Source organism: Ictidomys tridecemlineatus, chromosome 10 (genome assembly GCF_052094955.1).
Source record: "Ictidomys tridecemlineatus isolate mIctTri1 chromosome 10, mIctTri1.hap1, whole genome shotgun sequence".
NCBI lineage: Eukaryota > Metazoa > Chordata > Mammalia > Rodentia > Sciuridae > Ictidomys > Ictidomys tridecemlineatus.
This window is the reverse complement of record NC_135486.1, coordinates 62,964,147-62,989,139: the sequence shown is the minus strand read 5'-3', so window position 1 is coordinate 62,989,139 and position 24,993 is coordinate 62,964,147. Positions and strand designations below refer to the sequence as shown.

At 49.2% G+C, this 24,993-nt stretch overlaps 1 long non-coding RNA gene across 1 annotated transcript; it reads right to left on the bottom strand.

Moving 5' to 3' along the window:
- Positions 1 to 6,919: 6,919 nt before the first annotated feature.
- On the bottom strand, positions 6,920 to 8,713 carry LOC144367305 (uncharacterized). The gene is made up of 2 exons (XR_013426635.1): positions 8,212 to 8,713; positions 6,920 to 7,882 (listed from the first exon to the last, which is right to left on the bottom strand). It is a non-coding gene; the product is annotated as an uncharacterized LOC144367305 (long non-coding RNA).
- Positions 8,714 to 24,993: the final 16,280 nt, after the last annotated feature.

Genomic DNA, 24,993 nt, shown 5'->3' with positions numbered 1-24,993 from the left:
TTTGTGTATCCTATGACCTGTGTGTTTTTTTACAAACCAAGATATTTGTGTGTATGTGTATAGGGAAGTCCCAGAAGGAAACCCAGGAAATTCTGAGTAGTGTTTCTTTCTGGGGAGGGAAACGCTATTGGTGGGGGTGGGATCAGTGAAAAGCACTATGACATTTTTTTTTTCCTTTTTAAAATTTAAAATTTTTTTTTTAATTTTAAAAATGTTTTAATTAATTGACTTTTGATCTTCTACCATCCTCTCATATCAGTGGAAGTTTCTACTATAAACAGGTGTTGTCCTTGCAGTAAAAAGAATGTCTGGTTGAGAGAGTTGGGAAAGAGCTCCCCTGTAGTGCTGATTGCAGAACTTTGAAAATAGGAAGTTGCTGCCTCTCCCTCCCAGCCTGGTGACCTGGTGACCATGGGGTGATGGGTCCCACCCTCCTGAGGGCGAAGTTTGCAGGGGAGCTACACAGGCACACACACACACCTGAGGGGACAAACCAGCACCTTCCCCTCCCCACGGTCCTCCCCCAGGCCAACTGTGAGCCCAGCCACAGCAGCTGCCCTGAGATTAGGTTGCTGATTGTGTCCAGGGCGGGTGCCCAGGCCCCTCATCCCTCTCCAGGGCTGCTGCAACCTTGCAGCACTTCCTGTTTGGGGATTAAGGGACTCTGTGGGGTGACGAAGAGGAAGCTGTGGCTGTGACAGTGAGAGTGGTGCAGGGAGGGCCTCTTGCCCTTGGCCTCTGGGCACCTTGCAAATGGCTCAGCAGGACAAGAACCGCCCTCTAGTGACCCACGAGCCACAGGACAACCTGGTAGCCCCTAGGTTTCCCACCTGTGCTATCCAGCTCAGGATCTGCTCTGGGTCCTTGGGTTGCTGTGTGACCCCAGGCCAGTTCCATTCTGAAGCACATTCGGAAGCAGTTCCTGCTTCCCCTGAACAGGTCCCCCTTGCCTCAACTCTGCTTTGTTTGCTCCATGAAGCTGGCCTCAGCTCAGAGGGGCTGGTCCCAGAGCCTCAGGGTTGGAACAACAGAAGACCTTTGCCTGAGGGCTGAGGGACCCGCAGGGAATGGAAGAGGCCAGAAATGGCTGCCTTTTTAATATAGACCTTCCTGTATGAAGTGATTGTTAAAACTGTGCATGTATCTATTCTCACAGACCAAAAGAGGGACTGGGGGCTAAGCTCAGTGGTGTAGCACGTGCCTGGTACGCATGAGGACCCTGGTTCAACCCCAGCATGTGCGCGCGCGCACACACACACACACACACACACACACACACGCCTAAAACAAAATCAAAGTTGTTTTTTGTTTGGGGTTTTTTGCGGGCTGGGGGTAGGGCATGGAGATAAAAATTCTGGATTGGTGGCTGAGGATGTGGGATTGTGGTAGTCCGGGGGCAGCTGGCCTAGCAGAGGGCCACATTGATGTATTAGTCTTCTTTGGCTGCTGGAACCAAGCATTACAAACTAGGTGACTTAAACCACAAAAATTTGTTCTCTCACAGTCCTGGAAGTCTGGAACCAAGGGGTTGGCAGGGTTGGTTCCTTCTGAGGATGTGAGGGAGATTCTGTTCCAGGTCTCTGTCTTGACCTGTCAATCTTTACACAGCATTCTCTCTATATGCTGTCTATGTCCAAATATTGCCCTATTTATTATTTCTTTGGTACTGGGGATTGAACCTGGGGGTGCTTCATCACTGAGCTATGGCCCAGGCCTTTTTAAAATTATTGTTTTATTTTGAGACAGGAACTCACTAAATTGTTTAGGGTCTTGCCAAGTTGCTGAGGCTGGACTCCAATTTGTAATCCTCCTGCCTTAGCCTCCTGAGTCACTGAGATTATAGTCAGGTGCCATTGCATCTGGCCCACTCTTTTAAAATAAGGACATCCATTACACTGCAGTAGGGCCCACCCTAATGACCTCATTCTACCTTGGTTTCCTATAAAGACCATCTCTCCTGACAAGGTCACATTCTGAGGTAAACTGAGGGTTAGGTCTTCCACATATGAATTCAGGGGACACAATTCAACTATAACACCAGAGCTTCCACCAGCCCCTGGGAGATGTTCCTACAGTGAAGCAAAAGCTAAGTGGCCACATTCCTGGGAGGTGCAAGCAACAGGGACTCTACAGTCACCTCAGGAGAGGGTGGCCCATGCCCAGGAGCACAAGCAGAGCTAAGGTTCAGACTCAGTGCTGGTGAGCTCAGAGAGCTCCTGGCTCCGCTAGACTCACGCTGTCTCTCATGGCTCAGTGGTCCCCACCTCCCTTCCAGCTCCCCCTGGGGAGAACACACCTGATTTCTGCCCTAAGACTGTCTTGCTTCCTCGGTTAGCTGCGCTGATCACCAATGGCCGGGGTTGGGGATGAGTCAAGAGGAGACGCATGTGACAGATGCAACTGTTCTTGGGTGGGAGCCGTGGTGGGCAGCACCCGGCAGCTAGACAATGGCCAGCATAATCAGTGTCCCTGAAAGTATATCTTCTAAAGCTTCTCCTAGTGGTGGCTCCCAGGGGGGCTGGTAGCAGCTGGTTGGCTGCTGTAAATAAGTTGTTTTGGAGGGATTCATTGAACGGTGCCTCAGCTGGAACTGCTGAGTTAATGGGTCATGGAGTAGACAGGTATGAGTTGACTCTGGAGTAACACCTGCCCCCAAAGGCCTAGAACCACCCACAGGATGGATGCAGGGATGGAAGTTGGTTTAGAGAAGACCCCATCCCTGCCCCAGAATAATGAAGGGGGGTCGGCCCACCAGAGCCCAGGCTGCCCTCCACACAGAGGGACTAGGGTCAGCAGTCCTGCTAGGAGCTGATTTGGGGACCCAGGTGTGGTGGCAGTATTGCTGCCAATGAACACAATTGGCCACTATTTATAGGGCATCACTGAATGAAAAACAGATGGGTCAGCAACTGAGTTAGCCATCCAGGGCAATTTGGGGCTTCAGGCCCTGGTGGACCCACCCAGCACAGAGGGCTACATGCAGAACCAGCAGGCCCCCGAATCATGGGATGATCCAGAGGGTCTAAAAGTAAGTTCCTGATCCTTGAGACTTGAGAATTGTGTTCCCAAGTCTCAAGGAACTGGTGTCTGGCCCTAGATGAAAGAAGGTGGCCCTGATTGTCTGCCCAGAGGGCTAACTGACTGGCAGCTGGGGTGGCCCTAAGTAGCAACAGGGGGGTGTGCTCATCTGCCAATGAGACATGCCACCCAGAGGACGGTCAACGGATGGAGCCGTAGGACGAACGACTTTATTTAGTGAATATAAATGCACACGGCTTCCCTCTTTCCCAGAGGCATTTGCAATGAAGCCAGATGTTAAGGGAAATGGTGTTCTGCATGGTGGGGCTCTGTGTTTGGAACACTCCATCCTGGGCTCTGCGAATAGATCCCTCGCCATGGCTGGAAGGGAAAGTGGGAATTGAAAGGGAACAGCCCTGAGCAAAGCCACCTGCCTCAGAGAGGACTTGGGGCACCAGAGGCCATTGGGGGTGTTAGAGTCCATCTTCCAGCCATGCTGTTACCTGGGGTTTGTGATCATCCCAGGCACAGCTTGATATTTAGTGTTCTGAGTTCTTATGCTCTTTGCACACTGCTGCACTGAGGTGGTACAGCTGCAGAACAGCTCTTATGCTTTGAGATGCCATTTCTTTTCTTTTTCCTTTTTTTTGGTATTGAAGATGGCACTCAACCATTGAGCCACAACCCCAGCCCTATTTTGTATTTTATTTAGTGACAGGGTCTCACTGAGTTGCTTAGTGCCTTGCAGTTGCTGAAGCTGGCTTTGAACTCATGATCCTCCTGTCTCAGCCCTGAGAGCTGCTGGGATTACAGATGTGCGCCACTGCACTCAGCTGACACATTTCATTTTTATAGAACAGTCATTGGCACTACAGGCTTAAATGAAGAAGACGCCAACTACCGCCCACAACCCCCAGGGCCAGGTATTTTTAGCTCACTGTTAAACAAGAGCTTCATAGGAGGAAGACCACCTTCTCAGGAACTGCAGCTTCAGCATGGGGTAACTAATGCTTAGACTCCCCTTCCTTTACCACTCCATGACCCCCCTGGGGCTTCTACAGGACTGTCGAGCCTGCAGAACTGTTAAATACCCAATGAAATGTATTGTTAGCTTTGCAAATATAAGAAGACACCCACAGGCCACTGTACTGATCAGGAGGAGCCCCGCACCTGTGGCTTTCCTGGAAAGGTTTACAGGTGCCACCTCCTGGGGAGCCCTGGCCAGCTTGGCACATACCCCTCTGCAGTAAGCCCAGCACCGAGGGGAAGGCTGATCATTCAGAGGGCTCCTGCTGATCCCGGGCTTGCCAACCCTGAGAAAAACCCATCACAAGGCCATTTCACTCTGTGATGAAATTCCAGTGAGGAGCTTTGTGCTGCGTTGTGACAGCAGACTTTCTGGAATGGGGAGAGCAGGCAGGTCAACCCTGGCTTTTGGTTCTGAGCCTTTCTGAGTGCCAGCCTCCTGCTCTACTCAGGGGCACCGGCCCTGACAGCGGTTCCCCCAAGCACTTGGCACAGAGCACAGTTTAGCCCTTAGCAGCCTGTGTCTGCACTCGTGCACAAACGTGTGTGGTTTGGGGGTCTGTACAGTGGGATGGGGAGCTGGAAAGGGATGCTTTACAGAAAGCCAGCAGGTCTGGGACACAAGGGAGAGTTGTAGCATGTAAAAAAATGTGACCTTCCTCTGGCCTCACCCTGGGTTTGAGTCTGTGAAGAGGCCAAGCAGCTGCTTCATCTCACAGGCTCCAGGATTTGGGATGAATTCCTCCTAAATCCCTGCAGTGGCTGGTCCCCACGTGAGCAGCCCTTCCTCAAAGCCCCAGCACATGACTGCACTGTGCTCACCGCCCCATCCTGAGTGACAGTTCCTGCAGCAGCAGCAGCAGAGCTGAGGACCCTGGCTGCCCTCCAAGGGCCACAGCGGCTCGCTCAGGCCCAACTGCACTCACTTGGGCTCTCCTCTTGCATCCTGAGGCCAGAGTTCTCATTTTTTCAAAGCTTAGAAAGGCATTTTTGAGACTCCTAGTTCATTTGGCTCATCTTTCATAGCAAGAGAACTGTTTGTGGGCTTGAGGGGGATGTGGCAATAGGTTATTTCGGGCCTTTCGAAAGGCTTGTTTTCCATCTGGATGGATGTGTTACCTAACAGGCTGTCCTTCACAGAAAGGGAGCAAAGTCTGCCTGGCACCGGCTTGACCGCTGGCTGCTCCTGGGACAATGGATGATGCTTTGCTTTTGGGTGCAGCAGATTCAAAAGAGGGGGGCTGGGGCACATGCAGACTGAGCTAGAGAAGGCCCAGGGGATGTGCTGTCAAAGGGGCACCAGGGCTTCTCCAGGGCTCTGGGGCTGTGCAGTTTGCCCCACTCGCGACACCAGCCCCCCTGGCAGGAGCACAGGGCCAGGGCAGGGACAGCCCAGGAACCACTTTATAGTTTCTCAGTAAATGTTTGTTGACTGAATGACTGATTTGAAGCAATGAAAGCCAATGCAAATTAAAGGAAGACAAACATTTCCCCGGCAGAAGAGGGACTGAAATGACAGAGAGAGGAGGCTACTGGCTTCCTTCCAGGAGCCAGCTGCGGTATAGCCACAGGGCCTTTGAAGCATTGTCACAGGAGAGGGGACTCCCCTTCTGCAGCTGCAGCCAGGCCATTCTAGCCTTTGCCCTCAACATGCCCTAGTGAGACACACCCCACCCCGGTGGGTGCAATGAATGGAAGCAAAGATGCTGAGAACCCAGTGCTGCTGTAGACTCAGAGAAACTGTGAACAGCTCCAGGCTGGGGGATTCCCAAATCCCATACCTTCACGGTTCTGAATGACGGGCATGATGGTTCAGGATGGAGCCCTGCCACGTCCAAGTGGCCTATGCCGCAATCAAGGCTGAGCTCCAGCTCAGGGGTTACAGAGAAGTTGCTGCAACATTTCCCAAAGAAACAGAAGTGAGGGTTTGGTTTCTGCTTAAATAGAGCAACTTCCTCGGGGCACTTAGCCCCGGTCAGCCAAACGTGCTTTCTTTCTTTTCTTTTTTGGTGCTGGGGATTGAACTCAGGACACTCAACCACTGAGCCACATCCCCAGCCCTATTTAGAGACAGGGTCTCCCTGAGTCTCTCAGTGCCTCGCCATTGCTGAGGCTGGCTCTGAACCTGCAATCCTCCTGTCTCAGCCTCCCGAGCCGCTGGGATTATAGGCGTGTGCCACCACACCCAGCCCAAACGTGCTTTCTTAACACAGGCTGGACTAACAGCAAGAGGGACGTAACTATACGTCCAGCATAAATGTACAAAAGCACCCGCGGGAGGAAGCTGGCCTGAGCCATTCACCCTGGTGGGGCTGTTCCTGTGAGTTTGGTTGTCCCTGTTAATAATTTAAGAATCTCCAATATGCTGAGGCCACTGTTCATGGGCAGTGCAGGCCAGGAATGGCTGAGCTACACTCTGGATTTACCCCATGCAGTGCACCTAAAGTCCCAGAGGACATGCCCCAGGTCTTTGGGAGCCACCTAAAAGTATTAAACCCACATGAAAGCTTTGAAGCCTCCTTTCCAAAGCTCTATCTTCTCTGCGACCCCTGGGCCACTGTCCTCTCCCAGCCACAGCCTAGCTTTCCTGTGCCCAGCAGGCCTGGGAACTTTCAGTGTTGCAGGAAATGCAACACTGAAGCCCAGCCAGTCTGCAGAGCTTTGGGGGAAACTTCCCCTTCACCAAGCCAATGCTTGAGGGCCCCAGGTGCGGAGGTCTCCTTCCTCTGCCCCTTCATCAGTCATGTCTGCACTAGTGTGGGTAGGTGGGCTGCCAGAGCTGTTTATAGACCCCTAGATTTAGGTCATGAACATATAGACCAAATTTCTTTCTTTCTTTCTTTTTTTTTTTAAAAGAGAGAGAGAGAGAGAGACAGAGAGAGAGAATTTTTTAATATATATATATATTTAGTTTTCAGCGGACACAACATCTTTGTTTGTATGTGGTGCTGAGGACCGAACCTGGGCCGCACGCATACCAGGCGAGCGCGCTACCGCTTGAGCCACATCCCCAGCCCTAGACCAAATTTCCCATGTGAAATTTCTCCCCAGTCTCAACTCTGACTTCACTTCTGTAGTCCTTCGTTTCTGTGCAATTGCTCTCATTTACCTACACAGTGAGATTTAAGAGCTACTACATTTATGGGAATCCAGAAGATTCTGTATAATATTATGCTGATTTTACATAAAACACTGTCTTGATCCCTTAGCATGCTTTGCCTCATTTAACCCCCCAAAAAGCCTATAAAGTAAGTGCAGTTGTCACTTTCAGTTTTGGTCTGTTTTCTGTTGCTATAACAGAATACCTGAGAGTGGGTAACTTATAAAGAGCATAGGCTAATTTGGCTCATAGTTCTGAAGATTATGAAGTCCAAGATGGGGTGGCTGCTTCTGATGAATACCATGTGCCGCTTCAGTGAATGGTGGGAAGCAAAGGACATGCTGGTCTATCAGGAAGAGAGAACAATGCTCTCTAGATAACTAACCCAGTCCCAGGAGAGCACATCTCAAGTAGCCAGGGCTCTGTTCATGAGGCTCCTCTGCAGTGCTGCACCAGCAATCAGGTCTCAGCAAGCATTTCAGAGGGACAACCCATGTTCAAACTGTGGCAGCCTCACTCTCTGAAACTGGGGGAGGCGGCTGAGGCTACCAGCTTGCCCAAGGTCATGCGGCCAGTTTTGTGGTAAGTGAAGGTGAGCTCAGGCATGGCTCCTGCATCCGGTGTTGGTGCCCATGCTGCAGTGAAGAGGAGGGGCTCCAGGAGACAGCCTTCCTGAGTGGAACCCAGCCTGTGCCTCCCTGCAGTGAGATCGCAGTGATTGCACCATGGTTTCCACATCTGAAAAATGAGCGCCTGTGGTCAGGTGGCAATGACCTAACCTTACAGAAAATTTGCAAGAGTAATTCTATAATTCATGAATGGCTAGTATCTCCACATTTGCTTTGTCTCTGTTTTTTTCCTTTCTAACAATCTATAAATACCATCATTATTGCTATTTTTGTTAAAGCATTTGAGCATGAAGTTGCAGATTTTTTGATCCTTGACCTCTAACAAGGACATCTTCTATCTACAGTGTAAATCTATTCGGAAAATTTAACATGAATGCAATACTATCATCTAACACACCATCTACACCCAGGTCTCAACGAGTGACCCAACAGTCCCACCGTAAGGAAATTGCTTTCTCCTGCTCCTGGATCCAATCTGGAATCACATCGCTCTGGTTGCCGGCTCACGCGAGTCTCCTTTAACCTGGGATGGCTCCTGGGTCCGCTGTGTCTCACGTGGTGTTGCTTCTGAAGATGCCGATTGTAGGATGCTCCTCCCACAGACCTGATCTGTCCCTCGTGATTAGGTTCAGATTAGGCGCCTTGGGCACCAATGCCATGGAACTGCAGTCCTCTCAGTGATCACGCTAAGAGGCACATGACGTGTGTTCTAATCTCTGGGAGAGGCTTTGAGACTATAAATATCCGTTCCTCTCAGACTCACACCCAGGGGATTCTAGAACAGAGTGGAAGGTCCCAGGCCTGGTGCACAGGTGCCCGCCTGCACCTGGAGGCTCCTCGCCCACCTCCTGTCCTTCCCCCTGCTGCCATGTCCCTCTCCTGCTGTCAGGATCCTGTGCTTCTCATGACCCCTGCCTGCCTGCCCAGCATAGAGGTTTGCAGAGCAGGATTCCACAAGTGCTTGTCAGACGAAACTAAATAAAAATCCCAGATCTGAGGTCTTGTCCTGGGGGTGAGGGCAGCAACAGTGGTGCCTTTCACAAAGGTCTCCTCTACAGACCCCAGCACAAAGGGGCCTTTCATCTGCCTGAGGAGGCTGAGGCTGACGGAGCCCTGAGTGAACATGTATGTTAAAAGGAAGGAAGGAAAGGAGGGAAGACAGACCATGAGGGGGGATGGAGAGCTGTGGGGTTGAGGGGTCTGCAGAGAGGAGGGGGCAGGAGGAGGAGTACACCTCCCAAGCCAGCCACTCTCCTCCTCCTGGGGACATTATGGTTTGAACGTGCCCTCAAAGCCTCTGTGTTAGAAGCTGTCCCCAGTACAACAGTACTGAGAGGTGGGATCTTCCAGGGGAATCGGGTCAACAACTCAGCCTTCCAGAATGGCTTGAAGTCAGTTTCTGGGAAGATGAATGGTCTCCCTTCCCCACTCCCTGTCTATGTGTGGTCTGACCCTTCTGCCCTCCTGCCTCTGCCCAGAAGGAAGGCCCTTGCCAGGTGTGGCCCTTCCAACTTGGACTCCCAGCCTCCAGCACTGTGAGAAATTAGCCTCTGTTCTTTATAGATCACGAGGTCTCAGGTCTCCTGTTACAGCAGCCTTCAGGAGACTAAGACATGGTACCGAGGAGTAAAAATCACCGAGGTTCCTCATCAGAGCTGTGAGCAATGCCATGCCTTCATTCATTCAGGACTGACAAGGGCCTACTGCAGGCTGTCGCTGTGGGAGAGCTGGGGTGGGAGCCGTGAGCAGAAGGAAGAGCCGCTGCCATGGAGCATGAGTTAGTGTTGGGAAGACAATGGGCACATGTGGCCTACTTCCATGATCGTGTGCACACATGGGGAGTGACAAGGGTCGGCTGCAGGGGAGGGCCAGGGTGGGAATACTTTGCACAGTCAGAAACCATAAACTAGATTTACAAACAGACTAGGAATGAATCTTAAAAACATTGTCAGCTGTAAGAAAGGCTGGATGTCATCTGTGGTACAAGCACATACAACCACACCCTAGGTGCACACATGTGAGCACATGTGTGTGCATGTATGTCTCAGGGCGTGTGCAGATGTGGCAGAGAGGGAGGTGAGGAGGCAGGCTGGAAAGGGATAAAGGGGACATCACAAGTGAGAGGCACTCTGTCTGGAGGGACAGCACGGGGCTAGGAGCTGGGCTCTGTGGTTGGCCCAGGGTGGCTGCCAGGGTCCTCAGGTGCAGGTGCTTGTGATTCTTCCAGAAAGGGTTTGGGTGAAACTGAGCAGTGGGCCAAAGTTCAGTGGAGAGGGTGAGAAGTGGGGCTTCTCACAGCACAGCAATTCAGGGACCGCTCGGAGGACAGCTGGAGGTCGCTCTTAGAGGACAGCGTATGCTTGCATAGCTGAGCTTTTAAAGAAATGGAACTCCTGTTCTTGCCTCCATTTGCCTTCCCCCGGAGCCAGTTTATTACCCTTTGGATAGCCCTCGACAAGCTTTATACGTGAGGGCCTTGATGTCCTGGTTGCCAGGGTAACAGGGCGGTTGTGACACAGTGATAAGAGAAGGTCCTGGTGGCCAGGTTATGAGACAGAATGACAACATGGTCTGGAAAGATGGGTTGTAATTAATTATTGCTGCAGGAGGTTTTGACATACCAGACCCCACTTTGTTGAAGCTTGCCTGCTTCGATTAGGTCCCCCAGGACTTTAATAGTTGCCTCAAGGAATTCTAATTCTCTACAGCTTGGGGAAGGTGGGCTGGACTGCTTCTTGTTCCCAGATGCTTGCTTCTTTCAGTAAGTTCTCCGTTTTGACTTCTGGAGCTTCCCCTTCCAGCCCACAGCTGATCGCATAGTCTGGTTCACATTCCAGCTCCACCACCTGCAGATCACCTGTGGGCGAGCTGCTGTATGGCTCTAACGTTCAGGTTTTCCATCTGTGAAGTGGGAATAGTTACAGGATGGCACAGAGTGGTCATGAGAAATCTGTGAGCCAGTGCATGCCGAATCTTATCATGGGGCCAGGACCACAGTGCACTCCTGGAAATTCTTAGGTATTAACATCCTTCTCCTTTGCCACCTAAGAGGATTGGCAAGCTAGCTGAGTCCCAGAACACCTCCCTGTGTGCTCAGGACACTGAAGTCCAGCTACTGGCACCTGTGGCTTTCACTTTCTAAACACAGCAAGCTGGCCATCCACAGCCAGCTCCAGAATTGGCTGGCACAGGCCAGTTCAGACTCCAGCTGGGCCTCTTCTTATACAAGAATAGGAGGAAACTGGACTCTGTTGATCTCTCCTCTGGGAAGCTCTTCCATTGCCTGTGTTTACTCTGCAGGGCACCTAAGTTCAGCACACTTCCTTTTTCTAGAAGTTTGACATAAAATCTCATAAGTGATTGAGTCAAAGAAGGAGGAAGAGCATGTGTGCTCACCTGAGTACATGTGTGTGTGGACACGTCTGTGTGTGCGTGTGCATGTTTTAAGTGGCTGCTGAGTCCACCTCCAGCTTTCATCTTGTGGGCCCTTTACTCTACTCTCAGCCCAGACACGATTTGTGCCTCTGATGTTGGTGGATCACGCTGGCAGGAATTACAAGTACAGTTTTGAAACCTATACTTATCAGATGGCACCAGGTTTCAGTGAGACAATAATGACAGGACAAGCCATAGTTTCTCTGGGACAAAGGGCGGAGTAGCTCTCTGTGGCTGAGCTTACAGAGCCACCAGAACTGCTCCACCTTGCATGGTGGGAACCAGGGGAGAAGGGCCCTGGGAGGAGCAGGCACACAACTGTGAGCACCAGCCAGCCAAGGCTCTACCCTCAAAAGCACCAGGGACAAGGGTGATGCCTGGGCTGTCCACGCAGGATGCCACATTGCAAGTCCCTTGCACTCGGTGACTGGCAGGTTCCTCTTGTCCTCCCAGCAGCTGTCCCAGGGTTGTTCAGTAAGTATTTGTAAAACAGAATCAAGGACTGAGATGATAATTTAGGATAAAAAGTTCTCCCTGGATGTCACCATAGGAACACTCTTGCTGGCTCTGCACTGTTCCTGCTCCCAGCAGGGCACCTGCAAATATGCCCTTGATTTGCTCTCTGCTCACTCTTCAGAGCAGCACCCCTGGGAGGCTTCAGTCTGCACAGCAGGCTCTGGGGGCGGAAGCATGATCTGCCCAAGAGTAGAGTCCATCCCTCTCTTGCCACCCAGGGCCAGTCTCTCCCCAGCCCCCCAACACTTAGAGAAACAAGAAACACAGGTTCCTTCCTGTGCTCCCTTCAGCCTTTGCATCTGATATCCAAAATGCAGCTGCTAATGAGCAGTGAAGTTCTTCAGGCAGACGCGGGTCGGGTCGCATGGACCCAGACTGCTGAGCTTCACGTCCCTGGTGAATGCATCAAACTGCATCTGAGGCTGACTCCTGTTTTCAAAATGTGCATGTTTTTACTGTCAAGGAAAAGGCAAACTGTCTGTCCCTCTACTCACACATGCAACTCCTACAACAAGACCTGTGGGATTTCCCCCGACATTGAGCTGTTTGCCAGTGGACCCCAGCAGGGGTCTTTGAGTTCCATTTGATCTCGACACCATCCACCTGGAGATGGCATCTGATCCTACCGGTTGAGGGCTTAGTCTCAGGGGACCTCAGCCACGTCAGGTGCCAATCACAAGCAGTAGGCTGGCATCTGTCTTCTGACCAGCGGGCTATACATGGGTTCCCAGGATCTCTATCCTCGCCTTATTAATTTGCTAGGGCAACTCACAGAACTCAGGGAAACACTCGTGCTCACCAGTGCTATGGCGAGGATAGAAATGCCCCTCAGAGGCTTGTGTGTTGAAGGCTTGGCCCCCAGACTCTAGCGCTACTGTGAGGTGGGGACCCATTAAGAGGTGGGGCCTAGTGGGAGGAAGTAGGTCATTGGGGGTGTGCCCTTGGAGGGGATATTGGGACCTGAGCCCCTTCCTCAGTCTCTTTGCTTCCTGGCTGCCATGACATATGCAGCTCGCTCTACTACACGTTCCTACCATGATGCGCTGCCTTACCCCAGGCCCAAAGGCTCAGAGCCAAGCAACCATGGGCCAAACCCTCTGAACCATGAGCTGAAACAAACCTTCTGTCTTTTTTCTCACAGTGTATCCCTTCATCAAGTGACAAGTGGCTGTATTTCTTAGCAAAATCCCAGCAGTCAGATATTTGTTGCCGTAATAGAAAGCTGACTGACACAACTGGTTTATTATAAAAACTAGGACAGGGGCTGGGGCTGGGGCTCAGTTGTAGAGTGCTCGCCTAGCATGTGTGAGGCACTGGGTTCAATCCTCAGCACCATGGAAAAATAAATAAAATAAAGGTATTGTGTCCAACTACTACTAAAAACATATATATACATGTATGTATGTGTGTGTGTGTGTGTATGTGTGTGTGTGTATAATAAAAAAAAAAAAAAAGATAAGACAAAGGTTACAGATGAACAGCCAGATAGAACAAGAGTGAGGGACCTGTAGGGGATAGTGCGGAGCTTCACGCCTTCTACGGAAACCACCTTCCTAGCACATGCACATGTTCAGCAGCATGGAAGTCCACCAAGCATTATTGCTCCAGAGCTTTTATAGAAGTACAACCTTTGGTGCCCTGTCCTTCCGAGAGGCCAGTCAGTGGACTGAAATTTCCCATTTCCCAGTTGCTTGGTGTTTCTGTTAACCAGTCCTACCCTAAGGCTATCTAGGGTCACCAACCTGGGTTATCTCATCAGCAAGAGCTCAGTGTGATCCAAAGGGCTCACTGAGCCTAGCAAAAGGCACCATCACCACTCAGGGAGTTCCTGGGGTGACAATAACCACAGTGCCTTTACCTGCAACACCTATCATCACAAGTATGTTGTTACACATGAGTCATTTCTCAGAACTCCCCCAACTTTCTTATCTAGGTTAGAACCAGAAAAGTCCCCTTTGTCTAAATAAACATGTCAACTTATCCTCTTAGATACAGACTTGCATACAGTGGTAGCTGTGCTAGTGTTCCTTCTTTTTCTCCTTCAGTAAACCCATGTTGGTTCCTCTCATTCCGTATTCCAGCTCAGATCTGGAAGCACAGCCTCACCATGCAGGTGTACATACGTGTACACACACACGTGCATGGCAGATCTCAGGGCTTGCTAGGAAGAATTTCTCTGATGTCAATCAAAGAAGCCCGAAGGTCTCACTTTATCACTTTATTAGCAGTCAAGTTCGTTTAGAGAAGAGCAAAGACTGCTGTCCTCCTTGCTAGGTATCAGAAGGTGAAATTGAAATTGATTGGGTCTCTGTGTGCTGGATCCAGAGCCTTGAAGGATCATTAGTCAAGGAGCAGTGGAAAGAACATAGACTTAGAAATAGACCATGTTTCAAAAAAGCTCCCTCTGCAGTATAACTATGTGTCACAGAACAGCATTTGGGTCAATGGCAGACCACGTCTACTCTGGGGGACCCACAAGATTATAAAGAAACTGAAAATTTCCTACTGCCTAATGATTCGTAGTCATCCTAGAAGTCTGCACGATGTATTTGTGTCGTTGCTGGTGTGAATTGACCTACTATGTGGCAGCTGTGTAAAAGTGCAGCACAGTTATGTAATTGATGATGTATTGGTTTATGTGTTTATCATTCTTTCCTTCTTGTGGTAATTTTAGAGGTAATATTTTCTTGTACTTATAAAAAGCAAAACATGCGCCAGGTCACTCTGGCAGTGGACTCCTGCATCCTGTGTTTTCTGTGGCTCTTTATTGACTGAGGCCATGTTAGAGAGTGACCTGTAACAGCTGGGTTTGCGGGTGTGACCTCTGTAAGGTTCACACAATGAAACCAACTAAGCATGCTTCTCACAGTGTATCCCCTCAACAAGTGTCACGTGGCTGTATTTCTTAGCAAAATCCCAGGCTCTTTGTACTCTCTGTAGTGGGAAGGGGTCTAGCTGAAAACTTAAAGCTCTCATTCCAGAACCAAAGCACCTGGGTTTGAATCCTGGCCCTGAATTTTCTTTTGAGTGATCCCGGGCAAATCTCTTAATACACCTTGGCCTCGATTACTTTGCTTACAAAATGAGACTAGTAATTGTACCTACCTGTAGAATTGTAAGGGTCAAATGACTTCATCTGTATGAAGTTCCTAGAATAATGCCAGGGACCATGGCAATCATTGGGTGAGGGTGGATATAGCTAATATCATTTGCAAAGTGAGGCTCTGGTGCCCAGGTGATCAGGAAGTTGTAGGAAGATTAAAAGTGCTAACATTGAAATGTCTGGTGGCACCAGTGACCCAGGGACAGGGCTTCCACCCTCTTCTTTTAATGCTGGCATACCTGGGACATTCAGTTATCATGAGCAGCAACAGAAGTTTTGAAAGGAGAAAAGGCAGGAAGTAGATGGTGTGGGCAAGGGGAACTTAGAGCAGGGGAAGTAATGCTGCGGGCAGCAGCTATGGCCCAGGAGGTCTCTGTCCTTGTCCTCTCTGCCTTCCCCAGTGGACTCATAGCTCAGAGAGGCAGGTGCCTTGGGGGCTGGAGCAGATTCGCTGGGCTTCATAGAGTGGCTCTGTCAAGAATCTGGCCCTGGCTTGGATCCCACCTCTCTGGGCCATACTATCTTCCCCTGGAAGTGAGCAGAGCTCAGCAAAATCCTTCTTAGAGTCCCCCACTGGATACTGGTGGCTTTGCAGGCTACGTCTGGGTGTGTGTGTAGGGATTCTGAGCACTGGAGCAGCGACAGATGACACCTGAGTGACCAGGTGTGTGTGTGTTCCATGAAAACTCACATGGGAGCGCCAAAATTTCAAGAAGCAGCATTCTTCTCTTGATATTTCTCAACCAGTTGAGAGTGTGAGAACAATCCAGGGCTCACAGGCCGTGTGGAAACAGCATGGGGCTTGGTTTGGCCCACAGGCCGCCCACCCCTCGCAGACTCAGGCCCCAGGATCAACTCTGGAATGAGTAAATGTGTTTTTCTCATTCTTTCTCTACATGCACAGACATCTTTCACATATTGTTAAAGTAAAATACGTATGATCCTATGTTTATATAAATCATTAACAGCACTGTGTGTGAAGTACCCCTTTATTTAACATAAGGCAAAGACCTAGCTGACCTCTCTTTGACCATTTGTCCCAATGCCTAATTTACCTCTCCCAAGCAGCATCAGACTCATGTAGAAAATGAACTTTAAAGACACTCTGGATCTTATTTCACAGTCAAAATCCAACAGGGTTGTAGTTCTGTCGATGCAGGGCTCCAAGACAGTGTGGCCTCAGAAATCCTAGGTGGCTTCACACAGTAGAGACTTTCAGCTGCTGATTTGAACTCGACAGGGATAAGGGCTAGAAGGTGCTAGTGACCCAGATGGCAGGCTTCTTCCTTATCTTCCAGCTCCTCTACACATTTGCATGAAGGGGACATGAGGCAAATGTAGGGAAAGGACTGAGCTTGAGGCAAGCTCACCAGTGGCTTGGATCTGGGTCCCAAGGGCAGCCGGGGGATCATCTCTCCTGACACAGGTCATAACCTTCTCAGAAGTAGATTTGCAGCTTGCCTTTAATACATTATCTCCCAAGCCAAGAATTTACTAACTGAAGTTGTGCTCCTAGACATGGCAACTCTGATCAGTGTCCCTTGGTAACCATGGGGGACTGTGGTTCTAGGACTCTTGCAGGTACCCAAATCTGCAGATGCTCAAATCCTTTATAGATAACCTGTATACTCCTCCCTCACCTTCAATCATCTCTAGATTGCTTATAATACCTAATAAAATGTGCATGCTATATAAATCGTTGTTATACTGCATTGTTTATGGAATAATGACAGGAAAGCATTTACAGATGCAATTTTTTTCTGAATGTTTTCAATCCCTGGTTGGTTGAACCATCGCATGAAGAAGCCACAGATGTGGAAGGCTGACTATTAACTGGTATACACTCACACATGCTTTTATTTATATATAAATAAATAAATTGTGTGTGTGTGTGTGTGTGTGTGTGTAAAACACATAAACATGCACTCACAAATACACAGCTTAAAGATTGATGTGCGGCCCCCTAACCTGTACCTATGGGATGCTAACTTCAATATTTCAAATAATCTTATTTTTTTTTCCTCAGGAAGGAAAAAAGAAGAGCAAACTTTTTGCTTAGATTCTTGGGTGTGATTGAAGATCATATTTCCCACCTGTCACCTATTCTCAGGCAGAAGTGCCACCCCATCAAGCATGAATCCATTTCCCAAGCTGTCACTCTTCTTGTTCTCACCTGTTGGCATCACTGTATGTGACAGAAATGAATAGACTCCTGCAGACAGACGGGAGATTTGTGATTTCTGGCACCAAGAAAGTATTGGAAACTTTAGAAAAGCCATCCCAGATGGCTCCTCCTGCTCAGAGAACCACGTCCCCTGCACCTGTCCTGGGCTATTTGTGAAATTTGTTGATACTGTACTTGCTCCCCTGTTTAAATTACAGAAGAGAGTCTCTGGGGGTGGCTATGGAATTTGATATGGAGGCAGGGGAGGTAGGCACATCTCCATGATCTGGCAGTTAAGTTTGACATGAGCCTTGGGGACCTCTGCTCTGGCACTCTTGGCCTGCTTTGTCTGGACCATGTTATACCATCTACAAAATCTTGGGATATTTTTAGCTGCTAAAATTAAAGAACCTCAGCATCGCATGGCTTCGGTAGCCTCTGCTCCATTTTCCTTCTCCTGAGCCCCAACACAGGGCCCCCTTCTAGGCGGTGGACTGAATAGTGCACAGGACACAGGCTTACTGTTCTACTGTTGCTTCTTGAAATTCTGAATAATTCTTGAGCGAGGAAGCCCACATTTTCATTTTGTACTGTGCCCCACTAATTATGCAGCCAGTCCTGCCAGAACGTGTAAGCTCCTTGCCACACAGAGCATATTTGAACAAATGTCCGACAATTATCTATGCCTCAGATCCTGCCCTTGCCCTTGCTTCCTGCTCTGCTTCAGGCACTAACTGGCTTCCAACTCTGGGCTTTCCCACCTGGTTCCAGCCTGACTTAGCCTGCCTTGCCCCTGAGGATCTGGAGTCTAACCTGACTCCCCTAGGTTCCCTTTCACACAGGACTACTCATGGCTCTTTATCAGACCCTCTTCTCTGTGCCCACAACGCTTCCGTGTGGCCAGCAGCCTGGGCTATCATTTCACAGTGACAAAAGTCTTCCTACACCTTTGTCTCGGTTTCTGCTTTCATACTCCTCCCACTGCCACCCTCCCACTGCCAGCCTCCTTGTGCCCAGGGCCTCAGTTCTGTGGGCTCCTGCACATGGATGTTTGTTTTTAATCATGCTCTGACTGCAAACAGCAGGTTCTGTCCCACCAGACAGAACTGCAGCCCCCTCCAGCAATGCCCCAGTCTCCTGGATTCTCTTTCCTGGCCTTTGTCTATGCTAATTTCCAGACTCCTTGGTAGCATGACTTTTTGGCTTTGTTAGTAATGTGCATGTGTGTTTGTGTGTATGGGCACATGTATATGTGAGACAAAATAAAAAATAAAAAAAGACAGGCACCATGCTCGCCAAGTGGTCCTTCTCATTCTTCCATCTTCGACATCTGTGGCTGCCCCAGATGGTTTGAAAACCACTGCCCTAACATCACTGCCCCACTATGCCTCCCAATTGGCAATGACTACATTGGATGCCCCAGGCAGAGTCAGATTTAGTGGTGGGTCCATCACAGATGGCTCCTCCTACAGCCTCTCTGGATGACCTGCCTCTCTGCTGCTCTTCCACAGTGCTGACTGCGGTCAGGTCTGCAAGAGTCCCTCCTCCCCAGGACTAGGCAGAAAGTCTGTTAGCCTCAGGACACCACGCATGCGTGAGCCCACCTTTTTGTCCATACAGACAGCCACCTTCCCTTATCTGGACAGTGTGCAGGCTGTTTCTCCTGTGCTGCAGCAGAGCTGCTCTCAGGTGGCTGTTATCTCACCTACTGGTGACATCTATCTTGGGTAGAGCAGGCCAAGCACGTTGCATTGAAAGCTGGTGATACTCAAGGACGTTGGCACTTGCAGTGCCACAGTCAGCAGCCAGGGCTGGTGATGCTGAGGGCAGCTAGCAGCCACAGTGGTGGGAAGCCATGAAGAGCTATAGGAGCTGCTGGCTTCAGCTTTGGGAGAGTTTTGCCATGCTGAGAGCTGCCAGACACTACAGCTCAGAGCTGCTAATGTGCAGGGAGCTGCACTTGCCTATTCATGGTTTCTATCCAGATCCAGCAAAAGGACCCTTTACTGGACCCCAGTCCAGTGATGGTACATGCCTGTGATCACAGCAACTTGGGAGGCTGAGGCAGGAGGATTACAAGTTCAAGGCCAACCCGGGCAACTTAGTAAAACTCTGACTCAAAATTTAAAAAATAAAATAAAAAGGGCTGGGGATGTAGCTCAGTGATAGAGTAACTTCAATGTCTGAAAGGACTTGCAACAAACAAAAAAAAGAAACATTTATCGATACCTCAGATCCTGCCCTTGCACATGTATGTGTGTGCCTATGTGTGCACACATATAATCTACACAAGGTCATTTTTCTCATACCAAGAGTGTTAGTTGTGAGGAGTGAGCCTCTGCATGGCCATGTGCCTAACACCTGCCTCTGATGTCAACTCTAACTCAGTACCTTACAAGTTAAGTAACAGCACCTCCAGATTGCTTTGGGCTGGTTTTGAACACAAGCGGTCAGCTGTCCAACCTGGCAGCCCTTCAGAATCATGGAGAGCATTTTTTCCCAGTCTATTTCCTGTGCCAGCATACAGACTACTGAAGCAGTCTCTGAGAGAGGGACCCTGAAATCTGCACTAGTCAAAAACTTCCTGCACTGAAACTGGTTTGGAAACCACTGCCCTAACATCAAGCCACCCCACCCCGGGGATATAAACCTGATAAGGGTACCTTGCCACATCCGGTGCGCGGCCCTGCATGGAGGTAAGAAGGTACTATGTCTTAATTCAAAGCTGAAGTAACTGAGGCCCTGGGAGACTGCATGACCTGTCAAAAGGAGAGAGAAGGTGGCCAGGACTATGCAGTACCTGGGAGGGACAGCTCTTCCATGCACATGGTATGGCAAGATCCAGGAGCCCTCCTCAAGGTGGGCTCGACTGGGGCACATGAGGTACACCCTTGGGCCCATCACACTCCCTCCTCTGGGCACTCCTGCTCTTTGTGCAGAACCGTCGTGGACCTGTGGGGTGGTCATTGGCTCAAGTGCTCCCCGCCCCCTACACCTGAGTTTACCGTGATGGCTGTGACACAGAATATCCCCTGAACTCAGACATGGACATGTTGCTTTTGACTCTCATGTTGGGCAATATTTTAGTTCCCCAGGGTGTTTTAATTTACAGAAACTTCCTCACAGTCTGGAGGCTGGAAGTCTAAGACCAGAGTGTTGGCAAGATGACTCTTTCTGAGCAGGGAATGGGGGACAATCTGTCCCAGGCCTATCCCTTGGTCTGGTGGCTCTCTCACCATCTTGGGCATTGCTTGGCTACAAATGCATCCTGCTCCACCCCATCCCAACCCCATCTCTGCCTTCACCTTCCTGTGCTCTTCTTCCTGAGTGCACCTCTGTGCTCAACCTTTCCCTTTAAATAAGGACACTGGTCATATTGGTTGGGAACCACTTTTGAAGACTGAATTTTAACTAGATTACCCCTGTAAAGACCTTTTCCCTAAATAAGATCATGTTCTGAGGTCCTGGAGATTAGGTCACCAATATAACTTTTTGGGAATTCAATTAAACCCATAGCAGCAAGTACTGGTTCTGTGACCTTGAGCAAGTAAGTGAAGCTTGCAGGATCTCAATTTCTTCAGCCATGAAATAGGGATTAAAAAATTACCTACTGGGGCTGGGGTTGTGGCTCAGCAGTAGAGCACTCACCTAGTACATGGGAGGCACTGGGTTCAATCCTCAGCATCACATAAAAATAAATAAATAAAATGGAGGTATTGTGTCCATCTACAACTTAAAAAAGTTAAAATAAAAAATACCTACTGTGCAGGTTTTTCTCTTAGTAATTATTATCAGATTAGATAAGGCACATAACAATGAGATTAGTTGCTAAAAACTAGGTTAAAAGCAGTGGGGCACTCTCCACCCCTGTGTGGGGGAGTTGTGTGTAGTGTCTGTGTGTGTGTGTGTGTGTGTGTGTGTGTGTGTGTGTGTGTACCATAGACTGTGACTGTTCAAATCATCTAAGGCAGACTGTTAACAGCAATCATGAATGAATGCATATGGTTCTGCCTGAATGCTGCCTTCAAGTTGCCAATGAAATCCGGAACTGGTGCTTTGGCTGGTGGTCAAGCTCATGGCCTGTTTCTCCAGCTTGCCTGATGAGAGAGTCCAAAGCACAGATTCTCACCACAGAGATCCAGGTTTGCTGGATCCAGGTGGGGATGAGGGTCTGCAGGTCATAAGCCCCTCGGGTGTTACTGGTTGAGTCTGGAAGAGCACGGCTCTGGTCGCAGAGGGATTGATTTCTCACCTTGGCCTCCCCTGCAGCTCACCAGCTGCTATAAACCACTGAAAGGGGATGGGGAGGCTGTTTTCCCAACTTAGCCCTTATGCCTGACTTTGAGTCTTGAGATCTCTAAGTCTTTTGCAGCCCTCAAGGGCCACCCCTTGCTTGTGAGCTCAGAATAGTTTGCATTGTAATCATTGTAATCAGCTCTACAACTACCTTGATATCTTTTTCTGAATCTTCCCATCAGCTGGAGAGCTGGGGCCTTTGCATTTAGTGAGTGTCCAGCTGCAAGGACCTGCTGAGCAGCAAGATTAAGACATGCAGGAGACAGCTGCCCAGGAAGTGAGCAGGGACCAGCGCACCTTTCACCCTTCTGATAAGGAGAGTCACAAGACATGGTCCCAGCCTTTGTCAGACTGACTGGGCAAACGCCTCCAGCTTGCTCTGTTCTGAGTTTGGGCCTCACAAGCTTCTTTCAGTTTGGGGGTCTGGCCAACCACCTTGGGGCATGTGGGGTACCCAGGGAGAGAATATGACTCTTCTGGGCTGCAGATTCACTAGCCCACGTGGATGAACTTCCTTTTTATAAGCTCTTAAGTATGCAAATTGAGTTTTTCTTAGGGCTTAGCAGGGAAAACACACACACACACACACACACACACACACGCACACACACACACCCCATGGATGGAGATTAGAGTCAGAAGCAGAAAAGACACTGGTTGGCCACCCACCCTGGAGAATATATTTGGAAGGGTTTCTGGAAATTCCTTTGCTGATGAAGGTTGCTATCTTCCTGTTGGGTCCCTTCTGGACAAATCTAGATAAAGAGCTCAGGTAGAGTTGACTGCCTAACAGGACGAGAACAGGGTTCTGCAGGGAATATCTGAGGTCAGACCCACCTAGGCCAGGCTCTCTGCAGGACTGCTCTTGGCCTCTTGCCCAGACCTTCACCTCTGGGACCACCTGCTTGTGGTTTGGTGTCTATTTTTAGCTCCCGCCAGCAGCCACATCCTCATTCTTCCGCTCCACAGATCTCTGGTTAAATCTGTGTCCTGCTCATGAGCACGCGGCAATAATGCCGACTGTTCCTAGACACGGGGTCCAGATGGCCGGTCACTGAAAAGTCTCAGAGGGGGGCTATTGGAACAAAGGCAGAGGGAACCACAGCACAGGCTTGCCGTGGTCAGAGTGAGGGCCTTATGGTCACCTGTGTGCCCCTGGCGCACTGCTGAGGCTGCAAGTGCTATGCAGATTGCACCTACAGACCCAGGGATGGCTGGTCAGGCATTTCAGGATGGAAATTTGGTAGGGCACCTTCTCAGCTTCACAGCCATCTGGTGGACACTTGTTGGAACCTCCTGGGGAAGAGGGGTCCTTGAAGGGACTCTACTTACTGAGCCTGCATCAGAAGTCCTCGTGCACTGAGCTGTGCCCAGGCAGCACTCACAGTGCCCTTGAATTCCTGTTGCAGTTGCTGTTCCCTTCTTGTCCATTTTCCCTTCTTAAAGCATGTGGTCCCCCATCTGACAGCTGAAATTAAATGAACTTTTTAACTTTCACTAAAAAATGTAAATGTTATTTAAAATTAAATAAAACCCCAAATAGTATTTATTTGTTTGTTTGTTTGTTTGTTTATCTGTAGCCGGACCTGCTCCCTGGCTTGCCGGGAATGGCCATTGTGGTGGAATCCCGCCTGCCATCCAGAGGAATCTGTGCCCATGATGGCTGCTGATCTGGAGCTGCCAGTCCCATCACATGGCCTCCAGCTCATGACTCTTCATCAGAGCATCAAGTGACTTGGTCACCATGGCTGTGATATTATTTGCAGAGCTCTGCCCCAGGAAGCCTGCTCTGGGCTTGGGCCTTTCCTTGGCTCCTTTCCAAAAATGTGACTGATTTCCTGTGCTGAGAGCCAAGACTGCTTATCCTAAGAGCCACTAGGATAGCCCTGAACCTGTTCTCAGTACATAACGGTGCTCCGCAGGAAGGGCCAACTCATAGGTAACTCAAGTGCTGTGAGGAAGGGGCTGTGAGATAAGAGCCCAAAGTCCCGATTGGAATTCTGTCTTTGACATCTGAGTAGCTGTGTGACTGTATAAATTAGTTAATGTCTCTGGGCTTCCATCTATAAAAAAGAATCACAAAGAGGATGCCAATAGAGGAATGAGCTCAGCCAGGCCTCAAAGTCAGACAGAGTTGCATTCAAGTCCTAGCTCTACCACCTATTGCCTTTAGCCATTGCCACCCTTCCAGAGCCTCTGTGGCTAGGAGAGATGGTATCTGCCTTCTGCTGTTCTAGTGGAAATTAAGAGTTGATTTATACACTGTGCCTGGCCCATGGTTAGGCACGGAAGAAGTGTTTTTGCTGACAATAAAATAAAAATAAAACATAATTTCTCTCTACTCCCATGGATTTTTGAAAGAACCAAATTAATATATGTGAAAATATATACGGTAAACTATAAATATAAAATATTTTTGTCATTATTGGAATCTGTTTTTTTCCTCTCCAACAAATTTACTGTTTTCCTCCCCCAAAATTTGTTTTAATAATTTTTTTTGTAGTTGTAAATGGAAAGCATGCCTTTATTTTACTTGTTTATTTTTAAGGTGGTGCTAAGGATGGAACCCAGAGGCTCACATATGCTAGTCAAGCACTGCCACTGACCCACAGCACCAGCATTATCCTCCAAGTTTTTATTTTAAAATTTTCCACTTTGGAAAAAAATAAGAAACATTATTCCATTATGTAAAAATATCTGAACATGCTTTCCCGAGATGCAGCGATTATTAGCAGTGGCTTCGGGAGCTCCATCTCTCTGTTTCTCTGTTTCTCTTTACTACCTCTCATCTTCTTCCCTATAATGTGCCAAGCCATTGGAAAGTCAGTCACAGATGTCACGACCATCCTTCCAAGTGCTTTCGTGAGTGGAGGATGGCTTAAGAGTCCTGGCAACACTCTTGCTGGTAAGATCTGCACTGTCATTTTCCCGTCAGCCTGTGCAGGATGCCACGTGGGATGGCTGTGGACTGGTGGCCTTACAGATCTGGAAACCCAACATCCAAGTGTTAGGTGATGGGTCCCTGACGAGGCCGATTCCTGGTGTGCAGGTGACCTGTCCTGCTGTGTCCTCACATGGTAGGGAGAGAGCCAGTGGGAGAGGCTCCCATGTCTCTTCCTCTTGCAAGAACACATCAGGGCCACCCTTGTGACCTCCTCTGGACCTCCCAGAGGCCTCGTCTCCAAATGCCATCACCCGGGGAGGCAAGACTTGAATATGTGGCTTATAAGCCTTTGATTCCTGTCATCAAGGACCCTAACGCTGATGCTACAATCTCTAAAGGATGGTCTGTATTCAGAATCCCACCCCCCAGCCCCCCCAGCATTCACCCTCAAAGCCTTGCTTACAGCTACTGATTCCAAAATGGGATCATACATTTTGTTTGATCTCTTTAGATCTATTTAATCTGGAACTGTGTGGCCTGACTCCATCCACCTTTGGCTACTGAGTACTTGGAATGTGACCAGTTCAAACTGATTGCATTAAAGACTGAGAAAAAAATGAAAAAGAATGTAAGTGATCTTATTTAAATGAATTCTTTATATTGGTTTCACATTGAAGAGATAACATGTTGAAAATATTGGGCTAAAATGCATTATTAAGATTAATTTCACCTGTCTCAGAGCTTTGTGATTTTATTTCTTACATTATATTTCTACTGGACAGCACTGTTCTAGAATATTCTGTCCCGCCTTTGTCTATGTGT